Raw genomic sequence first — 13,120 nt, 5'->3', positions numbered from 1 at the left:
AAATCAATAAAAATCCAATAAGAGTATATCCAACGGTGAACTCAATATGGGTTCTTTAGATAGGTCCATCTACTCGTGAACTCAACATGACTCAAGTTCTACTATGCCACATTACCCTAAATCAACTCATTCATTTTTTACGGTTTAACTTTTAAAAAATCATATTATATTCTATTACTTTAATTTATACATTAATATTTAATTTATATTTAATTTTATTATAACTTAAAATATTAATTTAAATATTCTAATTAATATTATTATACATTATTTTAATTTAAAATTAAAATTAAAATCAAAATAAAAATTTAAAATTAAAATAAAATTATGAAGAAAAAGTATGAGTAACAAATTGTTCCTATTAATGAGCTAACAATCGTAATTAAAGGGAAAAAAAAGGCTAACGGTGGTATATTAACTAAAAAAAGCTAATGGTTACAAAATTATTATTATTTAATAAATTAAAAAGAAGTTAACGCCTATAAATTAATAAAAAAAATGATAAATTTATTATTATTAATAAATTAATAAAAAGTAGCGGTTATAATTTTATTATTATTAAATTGTGAAGCATCGTTCCTTCCTGACAGTACCGTGATGACACATTGACACAACTCCAACGAACCCACAAAAAACTGGAAGTTAAGTAATTACACGCTGACGGACGGACTCATTTTGGCTGCCGTTGGAGATGCTCTAAGTAAAAATCAAAACAGTTATACCCCACAATTTGATATTTCCAGAAAAGTAAGTTTTGGAAAAAAAAAAAAAATTTTACCGGAAATTTCAAAAGTGAAATATCTGGGAATAGTCACTGGAAATTTGAAAAATCCAGTACTTATTTTCAATACCGGAAATTTCAAATTTTCAGTATGTTCACTGAAAATTTCATTTGTCGTTGAAATTTCCGGTACAATATGTATTTTTTTAATTTTTTTTGTTTACATAATTTTTTTTAATTCAATTTTGTTAGTGAGGACCAGAGGAGTAAAAACAGACGTTGATCATTCTCGAGTTCGACCTTTTACACAATCAAATAGGAGAGTTGCAGTTGAAAAAAGAAGAAAGAGAAACGAAGAAATGCAGGCGCATGAGTTTCAGCAAAATCCTGTGTTTGATGAAGAACAGGATCAGCAGCCCCATCAAGATGATGTGTTTGACGATGAACATGATCAGCAACACCAGTTTGATGATGAACATGGTCAACATCACCAACCTAAAGAACTCATGTTTCTTGGAGGTCCTTATGATCTTTCTGTCCTTAAGGATTATGAGCACTATATTGCAATAAATGTGTGAAATGAACAGGTTAGTAAATAATTTATTTTATTAAATATTATAATATAGCAAAATATTATAATATTTAATATATTTGTAGTATAGGTTAATACAAAGTTGATTTTAGATTATACGTTATTGTGTGTGATTTTTAATTGTATATTTAAATATGGAACCTTTAATATATAATTGTATATTTATATTATAAGTTATTGTGTGTTATTTTTAATTAAACAGGATAGGCGTGCCTCAAAAGTTGTTTCAAATGGCAAAAAACAAGATAAATTCATTGATATCAAATATATATTACCCGCTCAGATAGATCATTGGATTACTATATCTGGATTACGTCCTCTGAGAAGATATAGTTTGCACATGATTGACGGTAATATGATTTCTGCTTTTGTTGAGAGATGACACGCAGAGACTGGCACATTTCACCTGCCATTTGGTGAAATGACTATTACTCTTGACGATGTTAGGGGTCTTTTGAGCATACCATGGTATGGAGAGTTTTTCACACCTCCCGCTAATGTCAATGAAGATTTGGCAATTGCTGCTTCTGTTGAGTTATTGGGAGTTGCTTATGATGAAGTTGTAACTAAAACTAGGACCAATAGAGGTGCCTCATATAATTTGGTAGAAGGACAATATGATTGTGCAACGAGGGCATACCTACTTCATTTGGTAGAGTGTAACCTTCTAGCTGATAAAAGTTTTACCATTGTATCTGCAAAATATCTGTTTCTGTTTTAAGACCTTGATACTTGTGGTAAATGGGTATGAGGACCAGCTGCACTTGTTGTTTTATATGACTATCTTAGAGATAGTACATTGCTTGCAACAAAACAAATTGGAGGATATTTATCTCTATTTCAGGTACTATTATATTTATTATACTTATTATTATTATTATTATTATTATTATTATTATTATTATTATTATTATTTTAATTAATTCAATACCTTAATAATTTTATTATATTTCAAGTAAATAATTTGTATTTTTTTAAATTATTTACAGACATGAATTTATGAGCGTTTTCCTGACATTTTTAAACGGGGTATGGATGAGCCTATATCTTCAATGTCACAGATGTTTCGATGGACTACAAAACAAACATCTGGGAATGTTGCATACTACAGAGCAAAGTTGGATGCTTTGAGGGATACTGATATTATATGGACGCCGAATTACGATGAGAACTCTATGACACGATTTCAGTCTGTGTCGTTGTTTACAAGATACATTCGTTGGTGTTCCACAATAGTAATGTTGATGTTGAATGGAGTATGCACAAGAACTTTGTACGATCACTTCGTGCTACATTGCATCCAGCTGCATATCCACAGGAGTGCGTTGATGGATACATTCAGTGGTACTATAGGATATCTCATCCTCAGATGAACCCTTCCGTTGCTGCATATGTTGATGTTGGTCCTGGTCCTAGTCATGATGATGGTTCCGATATTAGGTGTACACGGTGTCACAAAATTGGTTATACAACAAAGTTTAGATTTACATATGGGTGGTACTGAAGATCATATGCGTGTCTTATTAGAGAGAGCTTTACACATTTCTAGAGGAGGAGATTATCAGTAGTATTATAGTTGTATTATTCAGACTTATTTATGTGCGACTTATTTATTTAGAATTGTTTATTTTATTATTCGTGACTTATTTATGTGCGACTTATTTATTATGCGTGACTTATTTATTTATTTATTTATTATGCGTGACTTATTTATCAAAAGTGTCAATCATATAAATAAAAAATGTCAATCATCTAAATTGAAAACAACATATATATCAAAAATGTCAATCATCTGTCAAAGACATGTAATCTGAATTATTTTCTAAATCTAATAAACCCCAATGTTGTAGACGTCATGCATAAGCTATAGCCCATGATGTAGACTCATCACTACGGTGCTTCTTCCAATGCCATGCAAGTGGAGGTAACGAACATGCAATTGTTTAACTTGAACCCAATGACTTTCATTAATAAAACCAATGTTGATAACACAATCACGTGATAGATTTCCATTGTGTGCACCCCTCAATGGGAAAAAAGTCAAACAAAAAGTTTTTCCCAATGTAAGAAGAACAAGATTATATTTTGTTGATATCACGTAACCCATATCAGGAATGGTCATCCACTTCTCGTTGGCTTGGTTTTCCAACTCAGTTACAAGTAAAAAGCCTATCACTTCTTGCAAATGTTCCTTGAATAATGCAACATATAAATCAGGTTTGGACTTAATCTTTGTATACAATTGTTGATGCACAATGCTCCAATATTCTTCACCATGACCAAGTAAAGCAGCAATAGCACGATATCCGTAGTTTTCATTTGCTTTAACATTAATTATGTCTTCAATATATGGATGAATTAAAGGAGAAAACTCATCGAAATATTTTCTAACTTGGCTCGTCATAGGTGCTTGCTGAGATAGTTGTTTGGATGCTTGCTGGGAGACTTGTTTGGATACTTGCTGAGAGACTTGTTTGGATGCTTGTTGGAATGCTTGCTAGGAAACTTGAGTATCAACATGCTCAAAGTATGAAGGGTCACGATATACATCAAATCCCTTCGGCTTATTGCCTTTTTTCCTCTTAACACCACCTTTTGTTTTGATCTTATCCAGTGGTGCACACATTGATATTGTCTCCGGATATGCTATTTCATGCAACTTGCTCTTTAATGCCCGCCTTCCAGCAACATTAAGTGTTTTCCATGTTTTCCAAATTATATTCATCTCAGATGTAATGTCCAACTCCGAATCATTTGCCGACTTTTCTTCCTCTTGATCACTATTCATGGTTAATTTCCTCCAATGTATACGAACATCATCTAATGGGATTGGAACACCTTCCAACTTGTATCGTGCCAACTCACATGCACAAGGTATTCCATGAGTGTTTCTAAGTATACAACAATACATACCTTTGTCGTTACCGACATAGCTGACTCTCTTGTATTCATGAACAATATCAGCTAAGGCTTTCTTGGATACAACCCAAGTCAATTTATCATAGAGTGGATTTTGTGTATATGCTCTTTGCGATCCTTACTTTTCTCAAATGAACCTTTTATCTTAATAATTTGAAACTTCAACATGTCATTAATACCATTCCATGCCTTACAAAAATCTCCTTTATTGTGTTCTAAAAATTTCTCCAATGATCAATGAGCATAATCAACCCTAATATTTAAACAAAAAAAATATTTGACATTATTTTAATAAAAATCATATCATGCATGTTTAATCTTATATAAACATAAATATAATACAAAATGTGAAGTTTTAATGACATACCTATTAATCGTAGTATTTCCTAGATGCAATACTCGATTGGTCCATGCTTCAACAAATCTTTCCTTATGAGGATTCAACCATGTGTCTCTGACGTAGTCAAAGAAAATAATATTATCGACACATGTTTGCTCAAACATTTGCAAAAGTTTCTCGTACTCCTTCTCTTCATAACAATAAACAATTTTCCTCCACAACTCAATAATGGGTTCTTGCTTATCTTTCTTTAATATATATTGTTTGCATTTGGCTCCAACATTGTTGTTAATATGAAGTTGACAAAGTAAATATTTTGAAGATAGAAATACAACTTCAATTGCATTCATTAAAGCACGTTCTCTGTCAGTCACGATTACATGAGGAAATGAGGTGTTTGAAACAAACAACTCTTTTAACTTCTCCAATGCCCAACAAAGGTTGTTTTGACGTTCAGAATCCATATAAGCAAATGCAACATTAAATGTCAACCCAGTTGAAGTTACACCAACAATTTCAAACAATGGTAACCTATACTTGTTGGTTTTGTAGGTGCTATCCATGATCAATACAAGAGGGAACATGTTCAACAAAGTTATGAAATCTGTGTGCGTCCAAAACATATCCCTCACAATGTTGGAGTCTCCATGAGTCCTACTCCAACAAGTATACTTCTCAGCTTCAAGTAACTTCAACAAATGTTGCATATCAGTTCTAGGTCCTTTCAAATTCTTCCTGTACGTACTTCGTCGCTTGTAAATTTGATAGATATTAGTCACATTCTTCGTATCTCGATCTCTTAAAGATGACAAGATGTGTCTCGGTGCAACGTGATATTTTATCAGCTCGTCAACATGTTTCTTATCTTTTTCTTTTAAGCGTCTCATAAATGCATTATTCTCAAAAGTAGCTACTAACTCATGGTTGTGAAGTCCACACATTATACTAATAATCCATCCTTCAGCATTTTTCAATGGTCTCGGTTTAAGTTTAAACGGACATCCAGACCTTCCACCTCTATCACAATCAAGAATTAATTTTGGCTTCCTTCCTCTCTTTCCGGTCTCTACGTCAGATCGAGTAATATAACTGCTACTCGATTTTGTCGGCCGACCTCTCTTGCCCATGATATGATAGCTTCTCGTGACTCAAAAATTTGATCAGCTGTGAATGTTTCAGTTAAATCTATAAATACTGTTTGTGTCTTTTCCATCCCTATTTCAAAAAAAAAATTAACAATTTTTTTTTTAAAAAAATATTAACAACTACCGGATTTTTGAAATTTCCGGTTTAGAATATTAACTACCGAAAATTTCAAAAAATTAAAATTTTCGGTGAAGGAATATAACTACTGGATATTCCAATATTTTGAAATTTCCGGTATTGTAAATATAACTACCGGAAATTTCAATGAGCAAATTTCCGGTATTACAATTACCTACCAGAAATTTGATTACGAAAAATTATGTACCGAAAATTTAGTTGAGAGTGTGAGATTTTAAAATAATTTTTTTGACCACTCACGTGAATAAAATTTGTAAGAATAATGTTGAGTTTTTAACAAATTAGAGGTAGAAGTTTAATTGGAGGAGTGCAAAAGTTAACTTTACTATTTTCGAGGACATACTTGATTTCCTACCATGAGCTAGGCCTATCAATTTGTCGTGTGACTTGTGTTTCCCTCTAGGTGCGTATATATCCAATAAGTAGGAACTATAGAAATTAGATTCACGTGTAGTTGGATAGTACATCTTGAATGCAATTTCATATTGGGTCATAATTAATTTGTTATACATAATGTCCCATTTTAATTTCCCTCAAGATTTTTCTTCCCATTGGTCCATTGCTTTCTTCTTGCTTATTCCAAGGGTGCTCATAGCGTGATTCAAATAGGTTTTGGGTCAACAATTAATCCACTTTTAATAAATATATTTAAAAACTAAAAAAACTCCATAGTTAAGTATGGAGAAATATTCCATAGTTTAGAAATTATTCCTAAAAAAACTCCATACTATTATTTACTATTATTTTCATTCCTTTTAGTTCAATAAAATTAATATACTTAATTTATAAATTAATATATTAATTTTTATTAATCTAAAAGAAATATTATTTAAGAAAGAAGAGAAGTTGCTTATTATTTAGCATCACAAATGTTTTAGCATCACAAATGTTTTCTCTATCTTTTCTTATTAGAATAATCAAAGTTTGGACCAACTCCAAAATCCTAGTGCTTCTGAAACTATCAATTAGGATCCAACTTATTCTTTTCTTTTTCTTTTAACAAACATGAGAAAGTCACAATTTCTTCTCTTTTTTCCTCTTCTATTCTAATTCTTATATCTCTTATAACAAATAAAGCTGAATAGTCAAATAATGTCATTAATCCTCTTTATTTTACACAGTATTGCATTTGTATCATATTTTGTATTAAATTTTGTATTCTAATAACATTACTCTATTTTTATAAGATATATTTGAGTTATAATTTGATCAACAAAAATTGATGTTGTGATCCATAACATCAATTTTTATTGATCAAATTATAACTCAAATATCTATTATAAAAAAAAATCAGAGGAAATTGTTTATACAATATAACTACTATAATTATTAACTAAACCAATAAATTCGACATTTATTGATTTGAGATATAATTTCACTTAATTTTAAAATAGATTGTATAATACTCAAACAAAATCCTTATTGTATGACACCGACAATGTAAAGATATTTTATATTGTTAATTAATCATAACCGTCATATTAATAAAATAATTTGACTTTTATTATAACTACTTTTAAAGTCACACTTATGGATGATTGTGATGTGTAGTGTAAACCTTTCTAGATTGACAAAACATAACAATTAAACTATAAAATTTTAGTGTTTGAAAAAAAAAAAAAGATTTTTATAAACTAATTATAATTATAAAAATTGTCAACCAAAATTTAATTTATTAACTCTATCTAATAAGGTTAAGAGTTTGATCGTGAATATATTTTTATAAATTTACAATTTAAAATTTATATATATAATATTATATTATATTTTTTTTATTTATCTATTAAAATTTTAAAAACTTGATCTTCTCAACATTTTCGTTTAAGCTCCGCCATTGCATGCAATATGCCACTATACCTTACGATTTTTTTAAGAATAGTCTCATCCCACTCCATTTGTGCAATGGATGGGTTAGGTTAATAATAGAAATGAGATAATTTATTGCTTAAGCAACCATGGTTTATTTAAATTATAAGGTCAAAGGAAAATTCAACATACTAATTGAAAGCTAGTGAGATTTGAACCCCTTTTTTAATACATGTGGTATATGAAGCTTTACAATACTCAAGTTTACCAACAAATATGTGATCATGCCAATTTATAAGTAAATAACTTGTGATGATCATTACTAAAACAACTGTGAGTTCTAAGCTATAAATTGTGCCAAATTTGTTATGTAAAACACACGAGATTGAATAAACTTTATTTGAAAAGAAACCGACTTAACTAATACATTCATGTTAATGAAAATGGTTTTAAAGTAAAAATTATCATGCTTTGTACATTTCATTAAGTTTACTTTTTTAATTTTTATTTTAAAAAATATGTTAAATTACACCTTAATTAACTCATACAATTGTGAGGTATGAGATTCGAATTCAAAACAAAACGTTCAATCTAACAATATTGACATTTGCCGCAATTGAGTTAAGGTCATTAAGTTTATTTTTATGTGTATGTACAAAGAGAGTCATGAATTCTATCGACGAAAACTCATCCATATGCACGCTACATATTTCAAAATTTGTCAACTTACAAAAATTCTGATATTACACCTCCCAAATCACATTACTTCTTATGTGTTTTACTTTCATTATATTTTGTTTCACCAATATGTAATGTAAAGCAAATTATTTCACTCACTCATTCAAATACAATTATTTCATACATTTAGCATCTTTAACTCTAATCAATATATATAAATATTTTGACCATTTATCAAACTTTTCATTTCCATAAAACATATAAAAAAGAACAATGCACTCACTATCTTCAATACATTGTTTATCACACATAAAGCTCCATTCATTTATTTTCAATTTTGTATTTGGTTCAAGCCACTTGCCAATAAATAAAGACATTATAAAATACAACAAAATCATATCAATTTCAACATATGACACGTTCTTAGTCTACAAATGTTTCAATAACATTGTTCCACTATTATTATTTTTCTAAGTTATTGAATGCGTAACATTTTTTTCTTCTTTTTATAATTAAAGAACACTTATCATAATCAAAATAAAATAAAGATGAAGAATAAATGAATAACTTCTAACTATTTCACTACTTGAAATTGCGTATGTCTTAAACATCAACAAACTCTTATTGCCTATAATTATTGATAAGGACAAATAATTATTTGAAATTTTTATTTCATATTCTAATTATTTTGATGAAACAATAGTTAATTTAATTGAAATTGGTCTATATCCAAAAAACAAGATATATAATTGATTTGCAGTTATAGTATTAACTTGAAGTTTAAATACAAATTTCACACCAACTATTGTTTTGTATTAAATTTTCATTTGGCTTGAGAGTTTTGTGTATATAACATTTTTTCTATCTAAAAATTATTATTATAATTATTATTATTTAAGACTTTTGAGCCTCTAGAAATTTTTATTTTGCGTTATAGTGTTTCTTGCATATATATCTATCAGCTATATTAGCATACACGAATAATTGTTGCAAAATTTTGAATACTATTATAAACATTATTTTTAACAAACTACTAATGAATAGATGATATAGTACACACTAGGACACACATTATCAGTTAATACATGTCTGGATTGACAAAATTACAATAATTTTAACAAAAAATACTCTTTAAAGGATAAACAAAACTACGGTGAATTTTTCACCAGTTTAAACATAAACTTATACACAATATTAGTTCTTCAAAATTTTATATTTTATTTTTACAACTTAGAGTTTATCGACAAAGTTTTCTTTACTAAAATTTCTCCATCTTTAAATACTTAAATTTTTTGAGTGATGACAAACCCTTCTACTAAGAAGTAATTCTTGTGTAGACACAAGAATTTGGACATGTCACACACACAAAAATTTATATTTCTTTAATTATTTTAAAACTATACATTATTTAATTATTATTTTTTACTTTTTACTTTTTTTTTCTTTTATGTGTGTGTCCAAATTCTTGTGTCAACACAAAAATTATTCTCTACTACATTATAATTATGAACTCTTAGATTATATAAGGAAAACTTTGATGGACATGTGAAGTTATTCATTTTTTTTACTGTCAAGCTACAATTCACTTTCGGGTTGGTGTATATATAGTAATAATGTATTGTCAATTACTTTGAGTAAGACGACATTAATTGTTGCTTGACTAAAACTTAGGGAGTGTAATTTTCATCCTAAGAAATTTCTTGTATACACTCAGATCCAACTATTGATCAAGGCTATACACCTCGTTGTTAACTTTTATGAATCTGTATTCACATTTTCATTGAAATTGACTACTCTATTTAACTATATATATGATTAGTTTGATGTTGACCAACTTTTTACATAAAATAATTTTCACAATTAATTTGTAAAATTAAAAATGTCAAAAAATACATAAATTTAAAAAATATAATATTTCAAAACTAATATAGATTATTATAGAATGAAAAACATATTATAGTTAAATATACAACTTTTACGATAAAGAAATGTTTAACTTTTAACAATTATATTATTGGAAGGAAGACTTCAAAGAAAACAAAAAGCTTGAATAAATCAATTCTAAGTAGAAGAAAATGTTCATGATAAGGACTCCATCACTAAAGTTATAAAATAGACATAATTGCTCATGCGATCTTTTAACTTAATTTCAGGTAACATTTTAGTCTTTTATCTTTTTTTTCTCGATTTTGTCTTTTATTTAATTTTAAGTATCAATTTGATCTTTTATATCTTAAAATATCAACAATATTGTTATCTTTTCTTTACAGAAACTTAAAAAATTCATCAAAATCTTCAAACAAAACCCATAAAATTCAATACCAATTTTTAGAAAATTTATATATTCATCAAATACATAACTCAAATATTCAAATAAACTCATATTTTCATCTCTAACAACATCAAATTCATCAAAGAATGAAAATATGAGTTTATTTGAAGATTTGAGTTATGAATTTGATAAAATTTGCATTATATTGAAGAGATAATTAATTTTATGAGTTTTGTTTGAAAATTTTGATGAATTTTTGTAAAAAAAGGATAACATTGTTGACATTTTAAGACACAAAAAATCAAATTGTTACTTAAAATTAAATAAAAGACTAAGTCAAGAAAAATAAATAAAATAAAGGACTGAAGTGTTACCTGAAATTAAATTAAGAGACCGTGGGAACAATTATGCCTATAAAATATTATCAATATTATCATATTTTAATATATGTTGCATGAAATATAGGTGTAATATGTAAATTGGATTGAACTTTGAAGTAACAATTTTGATTTACAAGGAAGGGGAGTTTGAATTGTAAATGCACCTTTTAAAAATTCCTGTTAAAAACTTAAGAAAATAACTCAAGATTGATCTTGGTTGTGAAAACAGAAAACGGATAACGTTATTGGTTTTAACCAGAAAACGGAGAACGTTATTGGTTAGTTAAAATCAGTAATTTAATTTATGTATTTAACTTGATAATCAATCAAAGTGAAAGTAAATAGATAAAGGAAGAGGTACCACACAATGATATATCCTAGTTCACCCAATCCGAGTTACATCCAGTTCTCACAATTGTGAGATTTTCCACTAAGTGTTTAAAACAAAGAACATTCTTGGTTTTACAGCACCTAGTTCATATCAACCTTGATCTGCTACAAAGTTAAAACCTTTCCACCCAGAAAGGAGTTCAATCAAGTCACCTATCAACCTTGATAAGATTTCTTACAATCTACCCAAACTATACTAAACTCTTATAGTTTGAGTTTTACAATAATGATGAGATTGTTTTGTTAGAATCTGAGAAGGATCAACACTTGTTTGAGTTCTGATTCGTTGATAGAGAAATACAAGAGAAGGATTCTAGGAATTGAATGGGAAAAATCAGAATTGATTCAATATATGTGAGTGAGAGAAATTCAAGTATGATTGAAATGAGTAATGAATTTTCTTAGTACTTGAAGCTCTGATTTTTCCTTGAGTTTGACATTCCTTTTATAGGCTTTTTAGAGCATTTAATATTGGTCAAAAGAGTTGTTGGTAGTGCTCTGTCAGATTTGACCAAAACCAATATTTTTGAATAAAAATGTTTCAGCCTTTGAACATAATTTGAACTTTGTTGACTGGGTTAGCTTCTTTGTTCTTGATCAGGTTTATCTTGTGTTTAATGATCTTTGAAGCTTTATATGTAATTATTGATGTTACGACTTTGATCTGGAGCTTTGACTTTGTCCAAAACAGTTTGGTAAATGATTATGAACTTCTGCGAAAGTAAGGAGATCAATGCTGAAATTCTGCAAAAACGAAGATTGATAATCAATCTGGAGATTAGTCTGATCATTCTGGAGAAAGATGTTTGCTGTTGAAGATCAAGTGTAACAAATTGAAGAATATTTATCAATCTGGAGACTGATATTATACTGCTGTCCAGATTGACCAGAATGTTGTCAAGAATGTTCAAATATGTCTAGTCTTGCTAATTCGTGATCTTCTCTCTTTGTGATTTGAATGTCTTATTTGACTTGAATGGTTCCTACTTGTTCCTTGCCAAGTACTGATAACATTAGCATGAAATTGAAAGGTAGAATCTTCTTTGAAGTAATGGAGATTGATTGATTTTGGAGTTGTGACGATCATCCCATTGCTGTCCAAATTGATCATAATGCTGTCAAGAATGTTCAAATATTTCTGGTCTTGCTAATTCGTGATCTTCTCTCTTTGTGATTCAAGTAGTTTCTTTGAATCTAATCATCTCAGTTTGTTCCTTGCCAAGTGTTGATGATATAGATGTAAAATCTAGAGGCTAAAACTTATTTTAACTAGTGGAGATTGATTGGTTTTGGAGCTGTGATGATCATTCTGAAACTGAAGAACATTCTCCTTTTTCCAGATTTTGTTAAGAATGTTCTCAATTCTTGTTTGTTCAGTTTCTTGCCTTTTTATGTTGATTTCTTTGTTTTGTTTCAATCCTATCTTGAATTAATACACTCAAAAGCACAAGTTAAATTAACATAACATTTAGAATCATAATTAACATTCTTAATTAATTTTTTTGTTTGTTTTCATCAAAACATTAAATTGAGATTTTGTCTCAACAAACTTTTCAGGCTTATATGGATCCTGACTCAAGTTTTATTAATGCATATTTTACTTATTAAAAAAAATTACGATACAAGATGATTAGAAATCTTATACTTTTTTTAATTTTTAATAACAGATATGAGACTTGAAATTGTTAAAGATAAAAGAACAAATTTCACTTGCAAGCATGTAGTAAAAAATCTAGCA

The sequence above is a fragment of the Cicer arietinum genome, chromosome 2, assembly GCF_000331145.2.
Source record: "Cicer arietinum cultivar CDC Frontier isolate Library 1 chromosome 2, Cicar.CDCFrontier_v2.0, whole genome shotgun sequence".
Classification (NCBI taxonomy): Eukaryota; Viridiplantae; Streptophyta; class Magnoliopsida; order Fabales; family Fabaceae; genus Cicer; species Cicer arietinum.
Note: the sequence above shows the minus strand (reverse complement) of the source record.